This window comes from Ptychodera flava, chromosome 16 (genome assembly GCF_041260155.1).
Source record: "Ptychodera flava strain L36383 chromosome 16, AS_Pfla_20210202, whole genome shotgun sequence".
Lineage (NCBI taxonomy): Eukaryota > Metazoa > Hemichordata > Enteropneusta > Ptychoderidae > Ptychodera > Ptychodera flava.
Window position 1 is genome coordinate 29,405,023 of NC_091943.1, and position 22,875 is coordinate 29,427,897.

The following is a 22,875-nucleotide window of genomic DNA, read 5'->3' on the forward strand; positions in this document are numbered from 1 at the left end:
TAGAAAAGTTACGGTTTTTGCACATAGGCAACATCTGTATCAATACCACGGGAAAAAAAATAAACCATTTTATTCAATAAATAAAGTTCTCGTTCATTTTCATTTTCAGAAATTCTAAATATTCTAAAGAGTTGAGGTCAAAGAAATATTTGTGAGTGTACAGTGCGCATCGTATATTGTTTGTTACCCTTTTTTGTTCAAAATGATGGTATAAATGCGCGCAGGGTTGTGTGGATAGAGGGACTGTGGTAAAACGGACACTTTGACCTTTCAGCGCTCATAATTTTTAGAGCGCCTGTCAGGTTTACTTAAGTTCTACGCCGACTTTCTTCATTATTTACGCCCAGCGCAAGGGAACAGCGAGAGAAATGGTAAGCAGTGTTCTCCCTAGGCCCTTCAAGCCACAGTTACGAGTGCAGTGATACGTACCGGCCGCCGCGTACTATGCATATGCATAGTACGCGGCGGCCGGTACGTATCACTCCACTCGGAACTGTGCTTCAAGCATCATGTCTCCATGACGCTTGCCTTGATCGCCGTGACGCTTGCTACAATGCCGTGACGCTTCAGATTTTTCCCGACACCCTTGATTGACAGCCCCGCTTGACAGCTCAGTGTATATTCATTGGCATGGGACATCAGCCAAAAATAGCCTTATCAACATAGTTTTTAGTCCTGAATAGACTTTTTCGTGTTGATTGACGAGTTTACATTAATCAATTGGCATGTACATAGGTGTTGAAAAACACCGGCCGAGCGGCACATCGGTGGCCGCGACTTTGATCATGTTGATCGTGATCGAGCGCCGTGTCAATGGCCGTTTAACAAGTTACCGTGCACGCATGGGGGTTACGGTGACGCCGTGAAAATGCCGGTGATCAAAGCTATCAGTCAAAATTGCGACCCTCAAAAAAGGTTTATAAGGTGACTATACCTGATGACGGTTAGTCTACATGAAATCTCCGTGTCAGTATTACGAATGTACATTTGTATTTTAATTATTTTTCTGTTCTTGTTGTTGAGACAAACGGTGAAATGATCAGAGCGGGAGAACAGTAGAGTTCATGGGCTGCGCACGTTACGTGTGCGTCATATATTACGCTACGCTGAACTCAAGTTGAAAAACCTCAACAAATCTTTTTTCAGTTGTTCCAATCGTTGATTGTGCTATCTCTTGCTTTGTGCATCGATCTTTGACACTCTCAACAAACTGCAAGCTTTCTGTAGTGTTGTATATATGATGTATTGGTCTCGTCTCGTCTCGGTCCGGGTTTGCGACTCGCCCCTGGCTAGCTCTGCATGGCAGGGCTGTGTGTTACCGGCGTTTTACGGCAGATCGTTTATGAAGCCGACACGAACACGAACTGTCTAATACCGGCTACCAATACTATGAAAATAGCAAAGAATGAGCTACAAAATCACTATCAGTTTTAAGTTGCAGGTAAAATAAGTCTGTGCCTTTGTATAAAATACCTGTTATTACGGTCGCCACGTATAACGCCGGTAACACACAGTCCTGTCATGCAGAGCTAGCGCCTGGCTAGGCCTACAGGAGTAAAATCAACCCGCTTTATTTTAAAAATTTGGTCCATTTTCTGTTCAGATCTTCATCCTTTGGCCATTGAAACAATGTTGATACTGAATGAGAACAATGCACAGCGACACAACGCTTAGGCGCTGTTACAACTTCTTACAATGGATTTCGAGAATGCACACAAAAGCACTGACGTAAATATCGCCGGTGGTCAATGTTCTGTAAATGACGTCATACCAGACATTTGCCGAAGTGTACCGAAGATTTGTATCTTTGTTGTTAAGGGCGTCGCTAGGGCCTTTATTCGGAACTGGGAGCGCAGTTTTGAAAAATTCCAATGCAGATCATTTTTTGACCATTTTATTCGTCAAAATAAACAAGCAATAAACATTTCATTTTTACTCTTCACCAGATCTTTAAGATTGGATGGGCAATTTCCAGTAATTTAGCAACCTTTCGAGGAAATCGGTTCGACTGTTTTTACCGTGAATATCTAATCGGATCTGGTCGCTGACTTCGCCGAAGTGAGAGACGTTCTGAATGCTTTTTTCTGCCGTACATCCTAAAGACGATGGTTTTGTGACAAGTTATTGGCAATTTTTTTATAGAAATGACATATTTTGGTATTTTGAGGATATTTTCTGAGAAAATGACTTTTGTGATCGGTCGAACGTGATCATGAAGTTGAACAGCGGCTCGAATGGCGTCACCACGGAGCATCGCGTTGACCAGCCTCTCTGAAAGCTCAAGTTTGAGTATGTCATATCTGTTTTCTAGGCCGAAAACATTAATGATGAAGAAATTTCAAAGGATTTTCACTAAATCAATTTAAGATGTGATTTTGGAGCGATCAGGTCTGTTTATTTCAAGTAAACTTTGGTATCGCAGCATTCTTCACCGTGTATCGAGACGGCCAAGATGGCCGCCGATCACGGGTTTGTGTGTACAAAACGTACAACATGGCACGTTCCGAACTGTTGATCTCGCGTCATATTCCTACGTCTATAACATATTCTTTTGATCAAATATACCCGATATGTAATTATTTATTTCATATTTATTGGTTTCTGTTCATTTACTGGCGAATTATGTTGCGTACTCGTCAGAATACGTGATCAAACTTTCGTATGTGTTCACATTGACTGTCATGATCATTACGCATTTACGGTGACGTCGCGATTGAATGTCAGGGACTGACGAAAGCGTTCAGAGGCAAATGTCGTTCTTATTGTACCTCGAACTTATTTTATTTAGTTCTTGAACCGAATTTATTTTCTCAGAAGTTCAGATAGTGCGTTTTTGTGGTGAAGTTTTTCGTCGTTTGCCAATCACAAGGTAGTTAATAATGGAGCTGAATTGTAAAGATGGCAGCTTGTTGCCAGATATTCAATCAAATTAGTTGTTTATGTTTACTTGCAATACCAAAACCTCTCAAACATATCCTCTCAAACTTAAATGGCAACATTCATTCAATAACAACAACAACTGAATCATATCTGATAGCAATCAGAATCCAAATAAATACACAAAATCAAAGATTTTTCCTGGTTACATAGTTTCACCTTTCGATGTAGTAAAAAATACACAAACAAACAAATAAACAACGAAAAATGAATAAAAGATCTGTTTTAGGAAATTCAATCATGTTGCTGATTAATATTGTGTAGTATTTAACCTCTTGTTCACTTGTGTTACATGTTTTTGTGTAACTGTGTTGAAGGGTATGTGGTATTTGTATTATTGACAAATACCAACAAGTCTTTGTTTATTATTTGCATTTGATAGGTTTCGCTGCTGAAAATTTTCGCCAAAATGTGTGTCTTTTCATGACATTTAAAATGTGTAAAATTTTGCAGGCTTTTGGACTATAAGATGTACTTTTAGAGTCTATTAATCGTTTTCAATGCATTTTGAACCAAAAATGTGCATTTTAAGCCCATTTTCCCACCCCTGATTTGCTAAACCAAACATGGAAAGACTACTCGAAGCTTCTTCATTCCTGATCTTTGAAATTCATAGTGGTTTGGCTTGGCTTCCAATCACAGGAAACACACTGTACCTGTGTAAAAGAAGTGTAACATATCAAGTTTATTGGTTCAAAAAGTTCTTGGCATGGGAGGCTACATGGCATGAAAGTCTATGGCGACTTAGAGCCCCAACTCCCGTATAAAGCGAGAGAACCTACGAGAGTGGTCATAATGGTGGGATAATCAAACGTACTCTGTACGCTCTGGACGTCGTCGATAAAAAAACGGTCTCGGGGAATAGCGATGTGTTTCTGGTAACACACGGCCCCTCGGGGTAACAGACGTGCGCTATAGCCCTCATGACCAGGCAATAGGTGTTTATATCGAAGCTGTGGGAATAGTCGTCAGTACCCTCCCATCCGACAGCGCCGATTAATGAGACAACGAATTTTTTGAAAAGGAAATTGCAACTACCATCCAAGAACTGTGGAAAAGTACGTTTTATAATGGAGACACAGCCCTGCCTCGCTGAACTAAGGTCGAATGAGGAAAGGATTGTTTGTACAAAATTCGGTAGACGATGTCCACACGTCTCGTCTATTGAAATAACCAACTCGATAAATTTTGGACATGTATATATTATCCTCCAGATTTCTATACAATACAACTAAAGCATTGCTCATAAAACTTTACAGTAAATAAAATTATACATTAGGTACGTACATCCAATACAGGTGAATAGCATTGTACACCGCTTTTACAGAGTGAATTGCCAAAATGTGCAACTGTTTGTCAGCATAGACTCGCTATGTATTACTAAATTGTCCGTACTCGACTAGTAAATGACTCACTGAATCAATTTGCTTTCAAGTAACTTAACATACACAACTGATTGTAAACACTCGGTTAATATGGTGAAATGCAACTTAAGTAACCGAGCAAAAACAAAATACCAAGCAAACCCAAATGGATTTACACAATCTAAACAAATTCAGCACTTCATTAACCCAAAGAAATTATACAAATAGAAATAACTAATTATACAGAATATACCATAAATGCTGATAAATATTACAGATTCTGATAATCTTCTATACTATGAATGATATGAAACTTTGATAAATCATTCACAATGGTCGAGCTACAAAATCAACTTAACTACTTAACCTTTAATAATAAATGGAATAATCCAATCAAAATAGAAGAAAAATATAATGAATGAAAATAATCCAAATACTCCAAATCAGTCTACATCAACATAACCAATATTCCCAAAGTTACTTGCGAAGTAATTCAACACATGGTAACTCAAATCACAATATGTAAATGCATGATATGTAAATGCATGCTATGCAAATGAGTTTGCATTTTAATCCTAACACATGCTAATGTATTTTGCTAAGAATCACACCAAGTTTCTCAACAATGCAATTAAATATTTGTTTTCCAGCAATGCAAGTAAATATTCAATTCACATATAATCATCTCTATAATTATTATATTCCTTTCAATCATATACACACGATATTACAATTCAGAGCGACTTGAATAAACGGCCTATCTCTAACAGTTGTCTGCTTCCCAACACAGTCTGTCTCTCAATGCACTAGTCAACTCCTCTTCATTCAACAGGTTGGAACAGGGGCACCCGCTGTGGATGTAGCACACACGCGGCAGGAAATCACAGCAGACCAGATAATACACTCGTTATTAGATACTGGTCAGGCACTCTCACTCTGGCTGTCCAAATGTCTTAGGCCTTAAAACTGCTCAGTAACTGCAACATTACGCACTGTCCAGTATTCTCTAGCAATAAGTGCAACAGTTTCTGCTAAACAGTCTCTAAATTCAAGTAAGGAGTTGCCAAAACACAGCGACTGATCCACCAACAGCACACTCATAACAGCTGTACATGGACTTCGTAATAGAATAGCCGTACCTGTAGGGGAGAACCATTGATTTGGGGGGGGGGGGTATGGAGGAAGTGGGTATGGAAGCAATTTTTTTTCCTGTCAGAGTGGCAGCAATTTTTTGTTTCTACTGTCAGACCTGCATCAATTTTTTTTTTCAAATGGAGTGGCAGTGCAAATTTTTTTTATTGGTCATCAAGTTTGTAATGCATTGTATATAAGGGAGATGTGATTATTTACGGCCTGAAACTCCGAAAATTTTAAGATATTGATGTGTGGAATGGTAGTCTGGTGCAATCTGAGAGGTATTTTTAATTTTTTTCAATAAGTGAAACTGTTAGAATAACCCAAGGGGGAGAGCACGAGAGGGGGTTCCCCTCTCGTATTGGAAATTTTGAGAAATTGATGTGTTTAATGGTGCAATCTGAGAGGAGTTTCAGTTTATTTTGCACTCGGTAAAACTGTTTGAAAATGACATTGAACACTGATATTTTTTACACTTTTTGCATGATCAGTCTTTGAGTCACAATATTCAACAACCAAACAATGCAATACAATTTGTGAAAAACAGTTCTGTTTGCCAGAGACTGAAGACAAATGAATATACAGGAACGGAAAATCTGTGACCTTCTTGTGTCATTTCTCCAGCTTCAAGCTTCTAATGAAAAGCCTGAATATGGTATGTTTAACTTTCAAAATCGTAATTGAACTGAGGTAAATTAAAACACAAGAATTGCTTGTGGTAAAAACATTTGCGCCGCCTATGGCGGCGCGCCGGCAAAGAATACATGAGAATAAGGTTTCCAAATTTTGCTAATTTCTGGTGCATTGTGACAATTTTTTTTTTCACTTCTGTCTGTTATGACAATTTTTTTTCTCAGGCCATGACAGGATCAATTTTTTTTCTTCTATCTCACCTGGTGACAATTTTTTTTTCTCAAAATCCTCCATATCCCCCCAGAAATCAAATGGTTCTCCCCTTACATGAGTCAGCAATTTCTGCAAATACACGTGTCCGTGGTCAACACATACAAGGCACAAAATCTGACTTCAGAGGTCCACAAATTCGCCAATGCCGGCTAAAACTTCACAGGAATGTTCTGTGCATCAGGATAGCCTAACATCTCGACCCTAGTAGCTGTTTGGTTCAAAACTGCATCCTCGCTGCTGTCTTAAACCAACTCAAGTCAGCCGCCCAAAAAATCTGGTGCTCACTGCATGCTGTCTATGGTGTGACTCTCTGAAAACTGTCTCTCCGAACATATATATCACAGTGCGTAGGACTATTATATTCAAATTAGAAGTGATTTCTAACCAACTAGAGGTATTGATGGATCTGATCATTTACAGTGATTGGAAATATCTTTAGAATAAAGTTACCTTTGATAAAGCACCACAAATTGCAAAATCAATACGTAATATATAGCATTCGGGCCTATTTTCCTGTGCTCAAGGCCACTAGCGTGCAAAGTCAATATGAGGGATTTTCCGTTCTCATATTGCAAGGACAGGCAGTGTCTAGCGCCATCTATGGCCACAACACACGTTTCTGCTACCTATCACTTGCTATGACCAATCACACACGTTTTTGCGAATATCAATATAGTACATGTTTACAGATACATGCATTCAGAGCAATTTCAAACCAAAGGTTATCAAACTGCATTTTTCGCATGTGTACTACACAGACCTTTCATAAAATCTTGTGACCTAGGCTATGTTTGCATAAGTTTAGAATATGTGGACACTTTTCAGCATTCCCGCTCTTTTCACAGGTTACCTCAAAATCCAACTTCACCACTGTCGTGCACGTATTAATATTCAAATCTGTGGTACAGCTTGATTCAGGGCAATTACCACTGTCATTCACGTATTAATATTTATATTTGTGGTACAGCTTGATTCAGGGCAATCACCACTGTCATTCACACATTAATTTTGATATCTCCAGTGTAGCTTGATACAGGGCAATTACTTTTGTCATCGACTCATAAAAAGATGTGTACAAACTTTAGGAATACAAACTAGGTTTAAATTGACATAGATTTATAATTAGTCGTATTTTATTTTGCAAACGTTGTCGTATATAGTTAGCTGTCAGTTTTGTAGATTTAAAAAACACAGAAACTAACAACAATAATGGCTATATGTGCGTATATATCCTCTTCTTACCATCCCTTCGCCTAGCCTACTAACAGGTCACCAGGTCAGCAAAGTCAGTTATAATTAACTTGTGATATCTAAGTTTGGCGAGCAAAACACGTAGGGTTCCAGCTCGACCATTACTCAGCGGAACTTTTCTGCAAATTGAAAGCCTTTTATAGGGCACAAACTTTACAGTGAGTACAATGACTCTTGCGTGGCAGGACTGTGTTTTACCGCGGACCGACAGCCCCCTAACATGCAGTGATTAATGACTCATAGTCAAAGGTGAGACCTCAAGACTATGGGTCACACATAGATGTTGGAATGGTTATTCTGTAGCTGTCATTACGCGGGGGTAATCATGAATTTAAACTGTGAAATAATGTATGTGATTGTGATACAGATGTCAAATGTATCCGAATGTCCAAACTTAACACTAAAATCATCGTTTCCGTTTATACATCCTTTCAAGAAGCAGAAGTAGAATGACAGAAAGCCGCAATACACTATTCTCAGTGTTGTATTGGCCTGGGTTTGGCCGTTAACTCCAGCAGAACTTCGCCGGCAGGTACCTTTAAGTCAGAACCCTTACAGGGCCCCTCAGCTGTGTACTATTACTTGGCAGGCTACCACTTCTGCTGGTAAAATACACACACTGTGTTAAGTCATGTACAAACCAGTGTCACGACACTTAGGCAAGAAAGAAAAAGTGTCGCTTTAATATGAGTTCGCAAAAGCACAATATATCACATGTTTTCCTTAAAGACAATAATACACAAATATATCAACAAAAAGCAGGATATTTATGTTTGTTTTGTTGATTTTACCAAAGCTTTGACTCTGTATGGAGAGTTGGTGTTTTCATAAACATCTCCAAAATAATATTAATGGCAATTATACAGCCTTATTAAACACATGTACACTAACACAAAATTACATATCAAAACAAACAATTTGGTCTCATCCCGCTTGAAAGTTGAAAAAGGACTGTGTTTTAAGTCCTAGTCTGTTCAATTTATATGTCAATGACTTGAAAATAAATCTGGACTAAGTAACTACTGAACCACCAGAGTAGAATAATACTCCAGTTAACTAGCTATTTTACGCTGATGACCTTGTCTTATTCTCTACCTCAAAAGAAGATTTGCAGATGGAGCTATATATACTACACACATTTGGCTTTATGGAGTGTTGACAATTCAATCAAACCGTCGTTTCATGTAGACAATTAAAAATTTGGCTGATAAAGCAGCGAAATCATTGTATAATTTAAAAAGGGTTTTATTGCAAAACAGTAAGATAAAATTTCCCAAAAACATATTCAATGATTTAATTAAACCTGTTCTACCGTATGGCTCAGAGATTTTGGGACAAGACTTCATGGATTACAGAAAGTGGTATAAATCAGCAATTAAAAAATATTACCTCAAATTTTGTAAGACCATTCACAGTGTAACATATAAGCTTGTAATGCAGAGGCGGGGGTGAATTAGGACAATTTTTTCGTCTACTTTAGAGTCAAATTTAATTTTGTTTAAATACTGGCTTCATATTGTGCAACTTTCATATTATAATCTTGTTATAAAGCTGTGGCGGAGCAAATGCTTAACGACACTAACAATAGATCCTGGTTTAACTGTGTAAGTGCTTTAATTAAGGAAAACTGGGTGAACTTTCTCCTTGATAAAGCTCCATCACTTAAACGCCAAAAGGTTATTGCTAGGTTAATGCAAAAGACTTTAACAGACAATTATGAAATTCTTTGAAAAAAATGATCACTGATGAAAATAGTAAACTAAGAATCAACGCAAAAATATAACAGTTTGAAATAACACCAAACTAACATAGTGACAAGGTGAGGAAAAATACTCACAAAACTACGCATAGGCAATCATGATCTGGCAACTCCAAAAAGGGAGCCACACTGTTTCAAAAACCCAAACTACTGAAAGATACTGCAATCAATGTAACACTAATGATATTGAAGATGAAATGCATGATTTATTTATCTCTTAGAAATACTATGTATGAAGAGCATTGCACCCCGAGTGATGTCGTTTTTTCCTGTCATTACGATCACCATTCAGTGTCCATGCCGTATTAATTCTCAGATGAAATATAATGCAGTACTGTAACCGGATATTAGAATTTTCGCTATCACTTAGCCTTGCAAGCATGGCAACGGAGCGTCTATTCATTATGAGGGTTGGCGGAGAATATTAGGAGAAGAGTCCCAATTTTATGGGGGCCCGTTCTGGTCAAAATGTTTTTTTATTAATTTTAGTATGTTAGAATTAATTTTATGTAGACTGGAATTAATTTACTAGCACCTCGAATTAATTATATGTTTCTTTTAATTAATTTTTATATGCTTTAATTAATTTTGTTTAGTCATGCCGAATTAATTTTATGTGTTCCAATTAATTATTTCTGCTTATCTTTGCTGTAATTAATTTTATGTAGTCTAGAATTAATTTTGCTAACATTTCAAATTATTTATATGTTTTTTATGTGCCGGAATTAATTTATGTAGTCTAGATTTAATATATTAATTCCTTCAATTAATTTTGGGTTCAAAATGTTTTCACGTGCTGCAATTAATTTAATGTGTGCTAGAATTAATTTCTACCAGTGTCTTGAATTAATTTTGTGTTCGGTCGAAGTAATTATGTGTGTTCGCTCGAATTAATTATGTGTTTGAGCGAATTAATTATATGTGTTCGCTCGAATTAATTTTATGTGTTTGCTCGAATTAATTATATGTGTTTGCTCGAATTATTTTCGGCCGATCCCACAGTCCTTTGCGCACGCTTTCTTAAATCAATATGGCGGCTCCCGATCGGAGTGGTATTATTCAGGCGCTCGAACCGTGATCAGATCTGTGAAAATGGTAATCAATAAACTGATCACAAAAACTTTTGTAGTGTCTCCTGTCTGAGGGATCGTGTATGTGATTGCCCATAGAGCGAAGCCCGACCAATTTTGTGTTTACGTCAGACGCGAACGTTCACCCTTTCTATCGGGCTTTGCCAATCATCGTATACTGTAGTGTAGTGCAGTGTACACCGTAAGCGTACGCAGCATTCAAAAATGAAATCTGCCGAACAGATATCTACGAATATGAAAACCAATAAAGAACTTAACCAATGACCACCAGGAAATGTCTCCAAGCTTGATTACTGTCAAATGTCCCTAATTACAAGTATAGCATTCGACAGTTTCATCTCTATCTGTATGTATATACAGAAGCGCTTAAACTGTCGCTATACGCGAAGCCGGCCTGTATACCGGAGGAGAAAACAGGCCGGCTTCGCGTAGCGACAGTTTAAGCGCCTGTGTCGATCTGTATACAGATAGAGGTGAAACTGCCGAATGCCATATTTGTAATTAGGGACATTTGACAGTAATCAAGCTTGGAGACATTTCCTGGTGGTCATTGTTAAGTTCTTTATTGGTTTTCATATTCGTAGATATCTGTTTGGCAGATTTCATTTTTGAATGCTGCGTACGCGTACGGTGTACACTGCGCTACACTACAGTCTACAGTATACGATGATTGGCAAAGCCAGATCGAAAGGGTAACGTTCGCGTCTGACGTAAACACAAAATTGGTCGGGCTTCGCTCTATGGGCAATCACATACACGATCCCTCAGACAGGAGACACTACAAAAGTTTTTGTGATCAGTTTATTGATTACCATTTTCACAGATCTGAATAGTACCACTCGACACTCCGGTCGGGAGCCGCTAGCCGCCATATTGATTTAAGAAAGCGTGCGCAAAGGACTGTGGGATCGGCCGAAAATAATTCGAGCAAACACATATAATTAATTCGAGCAAACACATAAAATTAATTCGAGCGAACACATATAATTAATTCGCTCAAACACATAATTAATTCGAGCGAACACACATAATTACTTCGATCGAACACAAAATTAATTCAAGACACTGGTAGAAATTAATTCTAGCACACATTAAATTAATTGCAGCACGTGAAAACATTTGGAACCCAAAATTAATTGAAGGAATTAATATATTAAATCTAGACTACATAAAATTAATTCCGGCAAATAAAAAACATATAAATAATTTGAAATGTTAGCAAAATTAATTCTAGACTACATAAAATTAATTACAGCAAAGATAAGCAGAAATAATTAATTGGAACACATAAAATTAATTCGGCATGACTAAACAAAATTAATTAAAGCATATAAAAATTAATTAAAAGAAACATACAATTAATTCGAGGTGCTAGTAAATTAATTCCAGTCTACATAAAATTAATTCTAACATACTAAAATTAATAAACATAATTTTGACCAGAACGGGCCCCCATACCAATTTTGTAGTATAGCACTTTTAATGTGTTGTTTACAGAATTGAAAAAAAAATTGTCATAATAATCCTATGAAGAGAATTGTAATAGCTGTCCCAAAGTACATGCAGTTTATATCGTAGATCTAACAGCTGTGTTCATTATAAAATAAACAGATGACACCGGCATGCTGGTGTGCGTATCTGTCTATGAATCTATATGATATATGATATGCATTACACATAGATAACACAACTTATTCACACATACTGGAAGCATGTGACGAGCAATATTATTTTGGGAATAAAAGCTCTGCAAGCACATCAATCAACCAATCAATCGCAGGCATTTATATAGAGCGAATATTCATTTCGAGGTTATGTGTAAGTTCTGTGTAGGGAAGGATGACTCATTATGTGAAAGCGACTGTTAGTCGAATTTATTTCTCAACTATTTTTAGTTCGTCTAACGACATGAAAATTTCACTAGGCTTATAGATCGCTATTATTTCCTCCATACATAGGTGATTTCTTTCCTTGTGACCACCCATTAGGATAAGGAGAGAAGATAAATGCCTCATTCCGAATGCTCGTGGGAGATCTTAGATGAAGCCACTACTATGATTGCGGTAAGACAATATAATGAAGACAATTATAAAATCAAAGTAAAACTTAAGTTGCCCACGCGGAAATAGTTGAAAAATGCAAGATTAATCCAATAATAGAATGTGTCACTACATAAATTTACAAAAAAATAGGATTTGCGTTCCTATGATATAAAAGCAAGCATGGGGTCTCTGAAGTTACACGAGCGTATATAAATAATGGCAGACCGAAATATTTCCATTGACAATGATTACATGACACATGAGTATTAATAACTCTTTTACTAGAGTAAATGAAGCAAGACAATTAATTTTAATAAAATGAACAAACAATGTGCATTTTTCAAGTAACACTATACAATGACAAAGAACAAACTCAGGAATCTACACAAGAATTACAATAAAGTTAGATAAAGTAAAACTTTTGAAGTGCAACTTTGGAATTAATTTGAGTTGTGACAAGAATGATTCGAGATGGGTTGTTTTGTTGGACTGTTATGCATTTCAAATTGTGTAGGAGCAATGACATGACCAAGTCAAAGTAAGTGAATTTGGTATGATTGACAGTTGACATATTTCACTATCGTTCCTGTGCTCCTGGAGGTGAATGCCATGGGTTATAATTAATTATGGTCAGCCCTTCAGAAATCTGTTGAGAGAAAAAAAGGATATATATTTCAAAATATATGCAAATATATGCAAATGAACTAATTATGATATGGGAAACTCATGAAACTTTCAAAAATGTATTCAAAAAAATATAGCGAAATGTAAGTATGATGACTCATGGCATGCTCATTAAGCAAAAGCATACATGTTAAACGAAACTTGGATCAAATTCATTCCATTCAGTTTTGTTGATGGCTTAATGTAGCTAATTATAATATGAGATACTCATAAACTTCAAGCATGACTTAAAGTAAGTATAGCTGCTGAAGCTTAGAAGTCATATCAAATTAAGTTACAAATATCACATTCACTTTCAACATATAGGCCAAGCACAGAATTTCATTTTGTACAAGTTTTAAATCAGAGTTACATGGTCATCATAAATGTATTAGTAAATATAACAAATGTACTTCAAGAAGTCCAATCAAATGAATTTTGATACATTGCCTTGTTAAAGTTTCATTAAATATGCAAATGATCTATTGAATAAAATGTCAAAGATATGAACCTTTTACTGCAACTAACACTAGATATGATCAGCAAAAGGCAAAGGCTAATTTAAATCGATGCACTGAATATTGATATATAGCCTAATTACAGACATTAATTAACACATGAAAATGAGCTTGACATAAGAATCTAACTCTTCGTGAACCATGTGTTTTGAACGCCACAAATGAAAATGGAAGCCAAGAAAACAGAGAATGAAGGGCTGTACTATTTACATTTGTGTACACGTAAATTCCGAATCTGTTGAAGTATAGAACTTGTGAACTTGCTCGAAATTTATAATAATTGTACAAGTAACAAGAGTTTAGGCATATTAAGTGAATCCAAAGAGGAAAAAAGCAGATTGAAACATGAACTACATTTTATTAAAATGAAGAACCATTATCAAATCTGAAATGTAGCACAAGAAATGTGAGAATACTTTTGTCTTTTCTGTAGATTTGGCCATCTAGAAAACATCCTGGAATTTTTCCACAACCAAATCCAAAATTAAAATCTTTGCATAAGATCAATAAGATTGTGTGACTTTCAGATTTTCTCCATTAAATAATGTCTTAATTTACAATGTGCTTGGCTGGCTGCCGGGGCTGGCTGCTGCTCTTTATTATCAAGCTGAGATCACAAACAACTACTCTGCTAGTGTTTATCTGCCAATGCATACGCACATGTACATCTGCAACCCTTTTACCTGTTTACACATTTACTCACTGAGCACAGCCGTCTTTCAAAGTTTTATTTTGATAAATGTATTCGTGAAGAAAGCAGATTCCAGTTTCGTTTTCGTTACTCTTCAGTGCAGAATTGTTTTCTCTAAGTGAGAGCCGATTCCTAACAACCAAGGTCACGTAATTTGAAACTGTCTGCATCTCACGCACTACGTAGATGTGACCTCCTTGGTCGACTGAGCCCGTTTCGATTACGATGTAAACTTGTACTTTTTCAACCGAGGGTTGATTAATGCGTTTCACACTAAGCATACTGCCGAGATCCATGGCTCCAAATACACTTTACCGGTACATCCATTTACCAAGCACAATGCTAGGTGCAATTACACTCTCGAGTGAAGTCGACCGTCATACACTTGCACACAGAGAATGGCAACCACTGTCAAGGGCATACCACTTTACGGCACACATAGAAAGCAGTCAGTTGACTCCGCGTACGTTGGAGAGAACATGTCGAAAAACTCTAATTTTACGACTTTTCGTGTTTTACAACAGCAAGAACAATTATTTTTCGATGTCGGGCGGGTTTTCAAGGGTTTTCAGAAAAAAAAATTCTCAGAGTTGAAGGACTTAAAATGATTGTAGGCGTGTACAGACGTAATGAAATACCTTTTCAAGCTTGAATTGTCCAGAGCTTAGTTAATTTAACCGCTGGTGCACTTGCCCATCGGACGGGAAGCATAATTGATTTTACTTGCCCGAACGCAAATTTCACCAGCCACGGCCGGGCGTCGGGCGATAGGAATTTTTGAGCCCTGTACTGGCTTATGAATTGCAAGTATTTATTATTATTAAATCACGCAGGCTGCGGTTTTGCTTTGTTTTCAAAATGTCACAACATGCTTTTATCTTGTGCTGTATGACTGCATATGCGGCTATCACAGACAGAGGGCAACAACATGTGAAGTGTACAAAAGCTGCTGTCATCGATATGGAGATTAGCCAATCACAAGTTTGAATTCACGCTATGTTTTCATTCATGCCAAAATGTCGCAATTAGTTTGTTTTATTTTGCTAATGAGTTTTTCCGCCGTCAGACAACGCGTCTTCCTTCAGTGTTCCTTCATTCAAGCCGTAGGATCGATGACATGATACCCAAAAATTTAGTGGTAGAAAAATACCACCAGAAAAAACATTGGTGGCAGATTGACAGATTTTGGTGGCAAATGCCACCATTGCCACCGATTATTTCGAACACTGTATTGTATCATATTGTTGCACCTAAATCGATCCATTCCGATGCTAGAATCTGCATGCCAATGCTGAACTGAAAGGAACATTGCAAGTATAATGTACATATAGTCAGGTGGCTTAACAAAAATATCGTTACACGGATGACAAAAGTGCCAAATTTGCTACAGAGGTTTGCATACATGTGTAGATCAAATTAGTTATTGCTCCAAAAATTTGGGTCACCGGAAAGGCTCGATGACGTCATAAATTCAAAATGGCCGCCGTTATATTGCTTAAAATGGTAAAATACTGCTAATTCGGGCAGTTTTCAATATTATTTTGAATAAACTGACACAAACATCCCAAATTACAAATACAACATAAAATTGATGCAAATAAATTATTGTGATGACGTCATAAAGCCAAAATGGCCGACCAAATTCAAAATATCCCCCATAATACCGTGTGATAATGTTCAATTACTGTTGATGAAGCCTGTGTCCAGCATTTTAGTGCCTGAACTGAAATTAACACCCAAAATTACAGACAAAACATATAATTGATGCAAATTAATTATTGTGATGACGTCATAAAAACAAAATGGCAACCACAAATTACAAAATAGCCTATTATGAAGTTTACTATGCTTAGTACAATAGCCCATTTATGTGACGAAATAATAAGTTTCAAGGTAATGTACAATTTGTGTTGATGATCCGTAAACTCAAAATAAATGATAAATGTACAAAAACTTAGCCAATAAGCTCAACACAAGTTGCAAACTATTATGAAATTATTGAGTATTTAACAAAAGTGAATCATTGTAAAGGAAATGAGGGCAACTTTACATATCGGTTCTACGTTTGAAAGTGTTACGATATAGTGAGTAGATCAATGGTAGTGTGATTTCATGATAACGAAAAACATGGCGAGAAACCGGTGAATAAATCATGCCTTGACCCTGGTCATGTGACCTTGGCCCCCGAAAGAGGTTTTATGTTTGTGATTTTGGTCTTTTGCTTCCTTTGTTTGAGAAGCCTTTTTCGTTTGTTGAATTTTCTGTTTTTTTCATGTCTCGATGTGTGATGACAAACACATAGTTTTGTGCTACAGTAGTTCTCTTTTTGGAGGATGTGCTGGCTTAAAAAAGACCGTTTCCTCAGGGTTTTATGAACAAAGAGAAGACTATTTTGACTTTTGAAGCTAGGTTACCTTGCTTTTTCGCAGCTTTCGTGATTTTTATGAAAGCATCTTTGCCTTTCGTTTTTGGTATCGTTTTGCTGTTTGGAAACATAAAACGTAAAAAACGCCAGGAAGAACATATTATAAACAGAAAATCGAAGATTAAACAAAAGCAAGAACTCAGAAAGATTCTCAGATTCATCAAAAATCTTGCAAATCAAAGCATCAAGCAAAAGCTTGAAATTTATTCCCATTCCGAATTGCCTATACAGAAAAATTGTCCTATCAGATATCAACAAATCTATTCGCATCATAAGATTTTGCAATATCATGAGAAACAAACGATCAATTCATCAATCAGACAACTGTTATAAGATAAATCCAATGTCGACACTACTAACAGCGGAAAACCCAAAATTGTAAAACTGTCTCGAAGCAACTTAGATCGATAGAGGAAATTCCATGCGCAACCCACATCAGAAAGAACACAACTCTAACAGAAAAGACTGCTCTGAACAATCTGTCTAAAAACAAATAAATCACAATAAAACCCATCAATAAAGTAAGAGGCATAGCAATTGTGAATACGACAAATGACATTAAAGAAAGTTATAGACAGCTGCGAAATGTACACTATTACTGTACATTAAGGCAACACTTGGCGACATTAACTATACGGTGGAAATTGTATATGATATCGTTTATCTGCGACAAGAAGATCATTGACGAGGTGATTTACAGTTTCCCCATTCCCATAAGTAGAATAATTTGTACAACACGATGGTATCTCCTGCCAAAAATACACAAAACCCAAGCAGAAGGAACAATCATCATCCAACGTCTCAATAGAAATGGCTGCTCGAGCCCAATAAACCAAATCTCGGAATTTCTAGACTTTGTCATAAAACCAATCATGCAAAGACGACTTACATATGTTAGGGACCCAAAACTTCATTAACTGGTTAGAATCAATAAAAATACAAGCAAACTCTATTCTTGTAACATTAGAAGTGTTATCAATGTAGAAAAACATGCCAAAACTGAAGCCATATATGCAGCGATCGTAGCGTTGGACTCTAAAACATTACCAGCCAACTGATACGATACAAAAATCCCCTCAACGTTTAAAAGGTAACATTTTCATGATTTACTCAGGAACAGAACATAAACTCATAACATTCAGAACATTTGTCGGAGAGTGCAACACCCTGTACCCTACGTTCAACTTGGGAATTCATAATTGAACTTTTCATCGACAAAATCTAACACCTAGACCTTGTGGTCTTCAAATGTCAGACACGCAATCGAGAGAGATGGCTCGATTGTAAAACCCATACAAAACCATCTGACAATATTTATCTGCCACCAACCTTCAAATGCTTCATTGAAGGTGAATTACTCAGCTATGTTCGCACATGCAACAACAATACGGACTTCATAAAAAGGTCAATTTCTCAACGCAAAAACTTCAACAACGAGATAACAAAAAGAAAGACAATAGCTTGTATCAAAAAGAAGTTAATGTAACAAAACGTCAGCCATCCTCCATCAACAAATCTAAGTAATGATGTAACAAAAACCTTGTCAGCACAACCTCATCATAACCAGCCTAATCAAACTATTTGATAAGAAACTGGAAAATAATGAAGGACGATTATACGCTGGCCATGGTTTTCCAGAAAACCTATAATAACGTATAAAAGAAAGAAAAACATACAAGATATCCTCCTTCAAGCAAAATTCAAACACAAGGAGAGTACAAATGAACGGTCTGAGCAACAATTCACGCAACAATCAGACTACAACATAATGATCTTAGCATCTCTCTTTGATGGCTACCATCAAACTAAGCATGTTGGAATACAAGACCATTCAAGTGACTAAAGAAGGGACCTCACTTTGGCCGGAAATGCCGCTAGGAGGAATCACCAACATAAAAGCTTTTTTCTGGGACTAAGGTCACATTATGAGGGTCAAAACACTATCGATTCACTGGTTTCTCACCATGTTTCCCTAGCACGAAACCACATTGATCTACTCACTATAATTCCGTATCATAAACAAGGTTAACCAGTGTGTGAAGTTGTCTTCATTTCCTTTTATATCGATTCGATTTGTCAAACACAGATTATTGTTTAGTAATAAATAATCTCATAAGGGTTTGTTATTTGTGTTGAACTTATTGGCAAAGGTTTGGTACATTTATTTTTTATTTTGAGTTTATGGAATATTAATACAAATTGTACATTACCTTGAAACTATCATTTTGTCACGTAAATGGGCTATTGTACCAAGCATAGTGAACTTCATAATAGGCCATTTTGTAATTTTCGGTTGCCATTTTGGTTTTATGACGTCATCACAATAAATAATTTGCATCAATTATATGTTTTGTCTGTAATTTAGGATGTTAATTTCAGTTCAGGCGATAAAATGCTGAAACAGGCTTAATTAACAGTGCTTTGACATTTTAGACAATGTTACGGCACACATTTTGAATTTGGTCGGCCATTTTGGCTTTATGACGTCATCATAATAATTGCTTTGCGTCAATTTTTTGTTTTACTTATAAATGAGAATGTGTTTATTAGTTTATGCAAAAAAATATTGAATGCTGCCTGAATTAGCAGTATTTTACCATTTTAAGCAATATAATGGCGGCCATTTTGAATTTATGACGTCATCAAGCCTTTCCGGTGGCCCAAATTTTTGGAGCAATAGCTAATTTTGATCTACACATATATGTGAACCTCTGTAGCAAATTTGGCACTTTTGTCATCCGTGTAACGATCTTGCTGTTTTTGTTGCTAAGCCACCTGACTAATATACTAAACAAAAATTACTATTTTGCGACATTGTCAAATCCCCACCTGTTGGGCGTACGGTAGCGATCAAATTTGCAGCTGCCGGAATACGATGTCCGATCAATTTCTCTGCAATCCCGTCCCCGCGGAAAACACTGATAAGTGCATTACACGGAATAACCAAAGAAAAAACCAAAAAACCAGAAAACTAAACAAAACGCCGTAAAACCTAGCTTTTATACCCCATACCAGCGGGAACAGAACTATTGGTTCAAAGATCATGAAGCCCATTGGCTATACAAAGTCTTCAAAAGTCATGCATTAAAACAAAGTCTGTTTTCGATGATATTCACATGGTTACGTTATACAACTTTAGAGTCCTATTTGAACATCAGGCTACACGAAAAATACGAAACAAATAAAAAATATAACGAACAGCTATCGACAATTTCACAATCTTGCAAGACAATTAAGACATACGGCTGGACACTTGGGCGATATAGGGCACCGTTCGGGCCTCCGGCCCATTCATTTTGTCAAATTGATCCGCTACAGAGTTGTTGTTCATTCGTAAATGTTCATGACCCCGGGACGGCTATCGGTGTTTTGATGCATTCAGTAATGATTGACAGATAAATGTATCAAAGTTAACAAATTTTACAAATTTCACGTAGCTGACAAATCCTGTGATTGGTAGCGTTTAGATAATAGTTGCCGCGTTCTCAGAATTCAGTCTGTTTTACCCAGAAACGAACCGCTGGTCTCCATAGTTACGATGCAAATTTTGGCCTTGAAGTGATCAGTATTTCAATCCGTGGTTAATGTTGTGTTAAACATTATAACTCAATCGTGTTTTTGCTGTCGTTTTTAACATTGCAACTTTCTGAATAGTGGAACTTCACTTGCAGAATGGACGTCTTTCATACGTGTATGATTGCGGCTTCTTGGATGGTTCAGTACGCAATAGATTGCCTGTAAGTTTCATCGGGAAAAAGCTATAGCGGTTACGGAGTTGCTCTCGGCCTCTACATTTCACAAAAATGCCAGTATCGAAGTTTTCATCTTTTAAACTGTTGTCGCCATTTTGATTTCGACTTTCAAATCTTAAACTTGTCACTTAGGAATTTGTTCTGGCGTACGCAGCTGGTTTGCCAATGTGGGTTTCGCGTTCATTACACGTCCTGTAGACGACAGACTGCCAAAGTATATTGCTTGAATTTCACTATCACTTCACCATCAATGCTTTCATCTAACGTTTATCCTTCGATTCACGCTATTATAAGACCGCAAACATTTAGCAACTCAAGTTGTGCGTGTATGATATGAAACACGGCAGGAATAAAAAAAAACCAGAGCGTAAGGAGATGAACGCGCACCGGTACATGTCACTGCCCCTCGTGAAGGGATTGTGTTTATGTCGATAAAATAAAATAAAATAACACCATTGAAAATGGTATGCTGGACGAGAGAGAGAGAGAGAGAGAGAGAGAGAGAGAGAGAGAGAGAGAGAGAGAGAGGTAGACTCTCAGAGAGAGAGAGAGAGAGCGAGAGAGAGAGAGATGAACTGGTAACTGCTCTACCGTATCTTTCTCACGTTGATTTACATTCTACAAAGATAGGAGAAAAAGCCGATCGATTTTTTCCACTGAAAACTGGAGCGTAAACATTCAAATGAAATAACAACACTATGAGAAATATTTTTGAAAAATGAGATTTGCTGTTTTCACAAATTTTGAAGCAAAATAAATGAAAATCAAAGGAAAACCACTCATTTTCTTGTTTTTTCACTGCAAAAGTTTGAACTGTGCAGCCAACTTCACATTAATCGGCGTTTTTGATACATAAACATTTACAGTGTAGATTTGTTAACATCAGCTGCATAGTTAGATCTTGATTTTTCTCTCTTGCAAAATTGTGAACTATATGCACGGTTGGCAATCATTTGTTATTTCCAATGAAAAGGTCAAGAAAATGATGTTGGCTTGAAAAGAAAGTATTTCATGCTAAAGTTGTAGTTTCTCTGGTAGAAAAATCAAATGCTATTCAGAGTACCAACATTGCATTGATTTTCTAAGAGAAATTTCTCTAAACTTGTCAGGGGTAGTAATTCTATGCCCTGGACCTCTGATAAGCCCATGTGCTGAAATTAGTCGGAGGTATTTTTTCTATACCCTGGAACTCCAATGGGGGTACTATTTCCCTGCCCTGAATTTTGTCAGGGTACTATTTATGTGCCCCAGGAACTTAACTGGGGGTACTTTTTCTATGCCCCTAGAACTTAACTGGGGGTACTTTTTCTATGCCCCTAGAACTTAACTGGGGTACTTTTTCTATGCCCCAGAACTTAACTGGGGGTACTTTTCTATGCCCCTAGAACTTAACTGGGGGTACTTTTTCTATGCCCCTAGAACTTAACTGGGGTACTTTTTCTATGCCCCTAGAACTTAACTGGGGGTACTTTTTCTATGCCCCAGGAACTTAACTGGGTGTACTTTTTCTATGCCCTAGAACTTAACTGGGGGTACTTTTCTATGCCCCTAGAACTTAACTGGGGTACTTTTTCTATGCCCCAGGAACTTTACTGGGGTACTTTTTCTATGCCCCTAGAACTTAACTGGGGGTACTTTTTCTATGCCCCAGGAACTTAACTGGGGGTACTTTTTCTATGCCCCTAGAACTTAACTGGGGGTACTTTTTCTATGCCCCAGGAACTTAACTGGGGGTACTATTTCCCAGCCCTGAATTTTGTCAGGGGTCAATCTGCTTGGCCTTCAGTTATGCTGCAGAAGTCTAATAGAAAAGGGCAATACAATGTAGCAAAGGTTTTGTGAAACATACACGTACACTATGCAAGTCACAGCATGGCAATTTATAATGGAATTATAATATTATATTATGACCAGAGCACAAAATAGAGAAGGAGCAGGCATATTCCTGAAGATAAAAAGTTCTTGAACAAATCACATAGGAAATATCTGTTGTGAAATGTTACTTTATTCTGTGTTGGTAATATTTAAAATATTTATATACACAAGTTGTTAAAGAACTGATAAAAATACACCAACAAATTTTTACCATTTTAGACCACAAAAGATGCCCATGTGATAGATGTTTTATCACATTATTGTGCTGGACTGATCTACCTAATCTTTGTACAAGATAAAATGAAGTGATAACATGCAATTAAAGTATGACAGCAATTTAAATACAGGTATGATAGGAATATCATATCATATCATTTCAGATTTTTTTTTCAGGACTGCTTATTTCTCAGGTCAAAATTAATGTTGAACAACTAATCTACAATAACACAGTCCACTTTAGTCCGATG

At 36.9% G+C, this 22,875-nt stretch overlaps 1 protein-coding gene across 1 annotated transcript in view; it reads left to right on the forward strand.

Moving 5' to 3' along the window:
* The first annotated feature begins 12,401 nt into the window (after positions 1-12,401).
* LOC139114503 (TNF receptor-associated factor 2-like) overlaps positions 12,402-22,875 on the forward strand; it is a 137,422-nt gene continuing 126,948 nt past the window's right edge. Inside the window, exon 1 of the mRNA XM_070676287.1 lies at positions 12,402-12,505. The gene's annotated coding sequence lies outside the window, so the exon portion shown is untranslated. The remainder of the gene's footprint in view (positions 12,506-22,875) is intronic.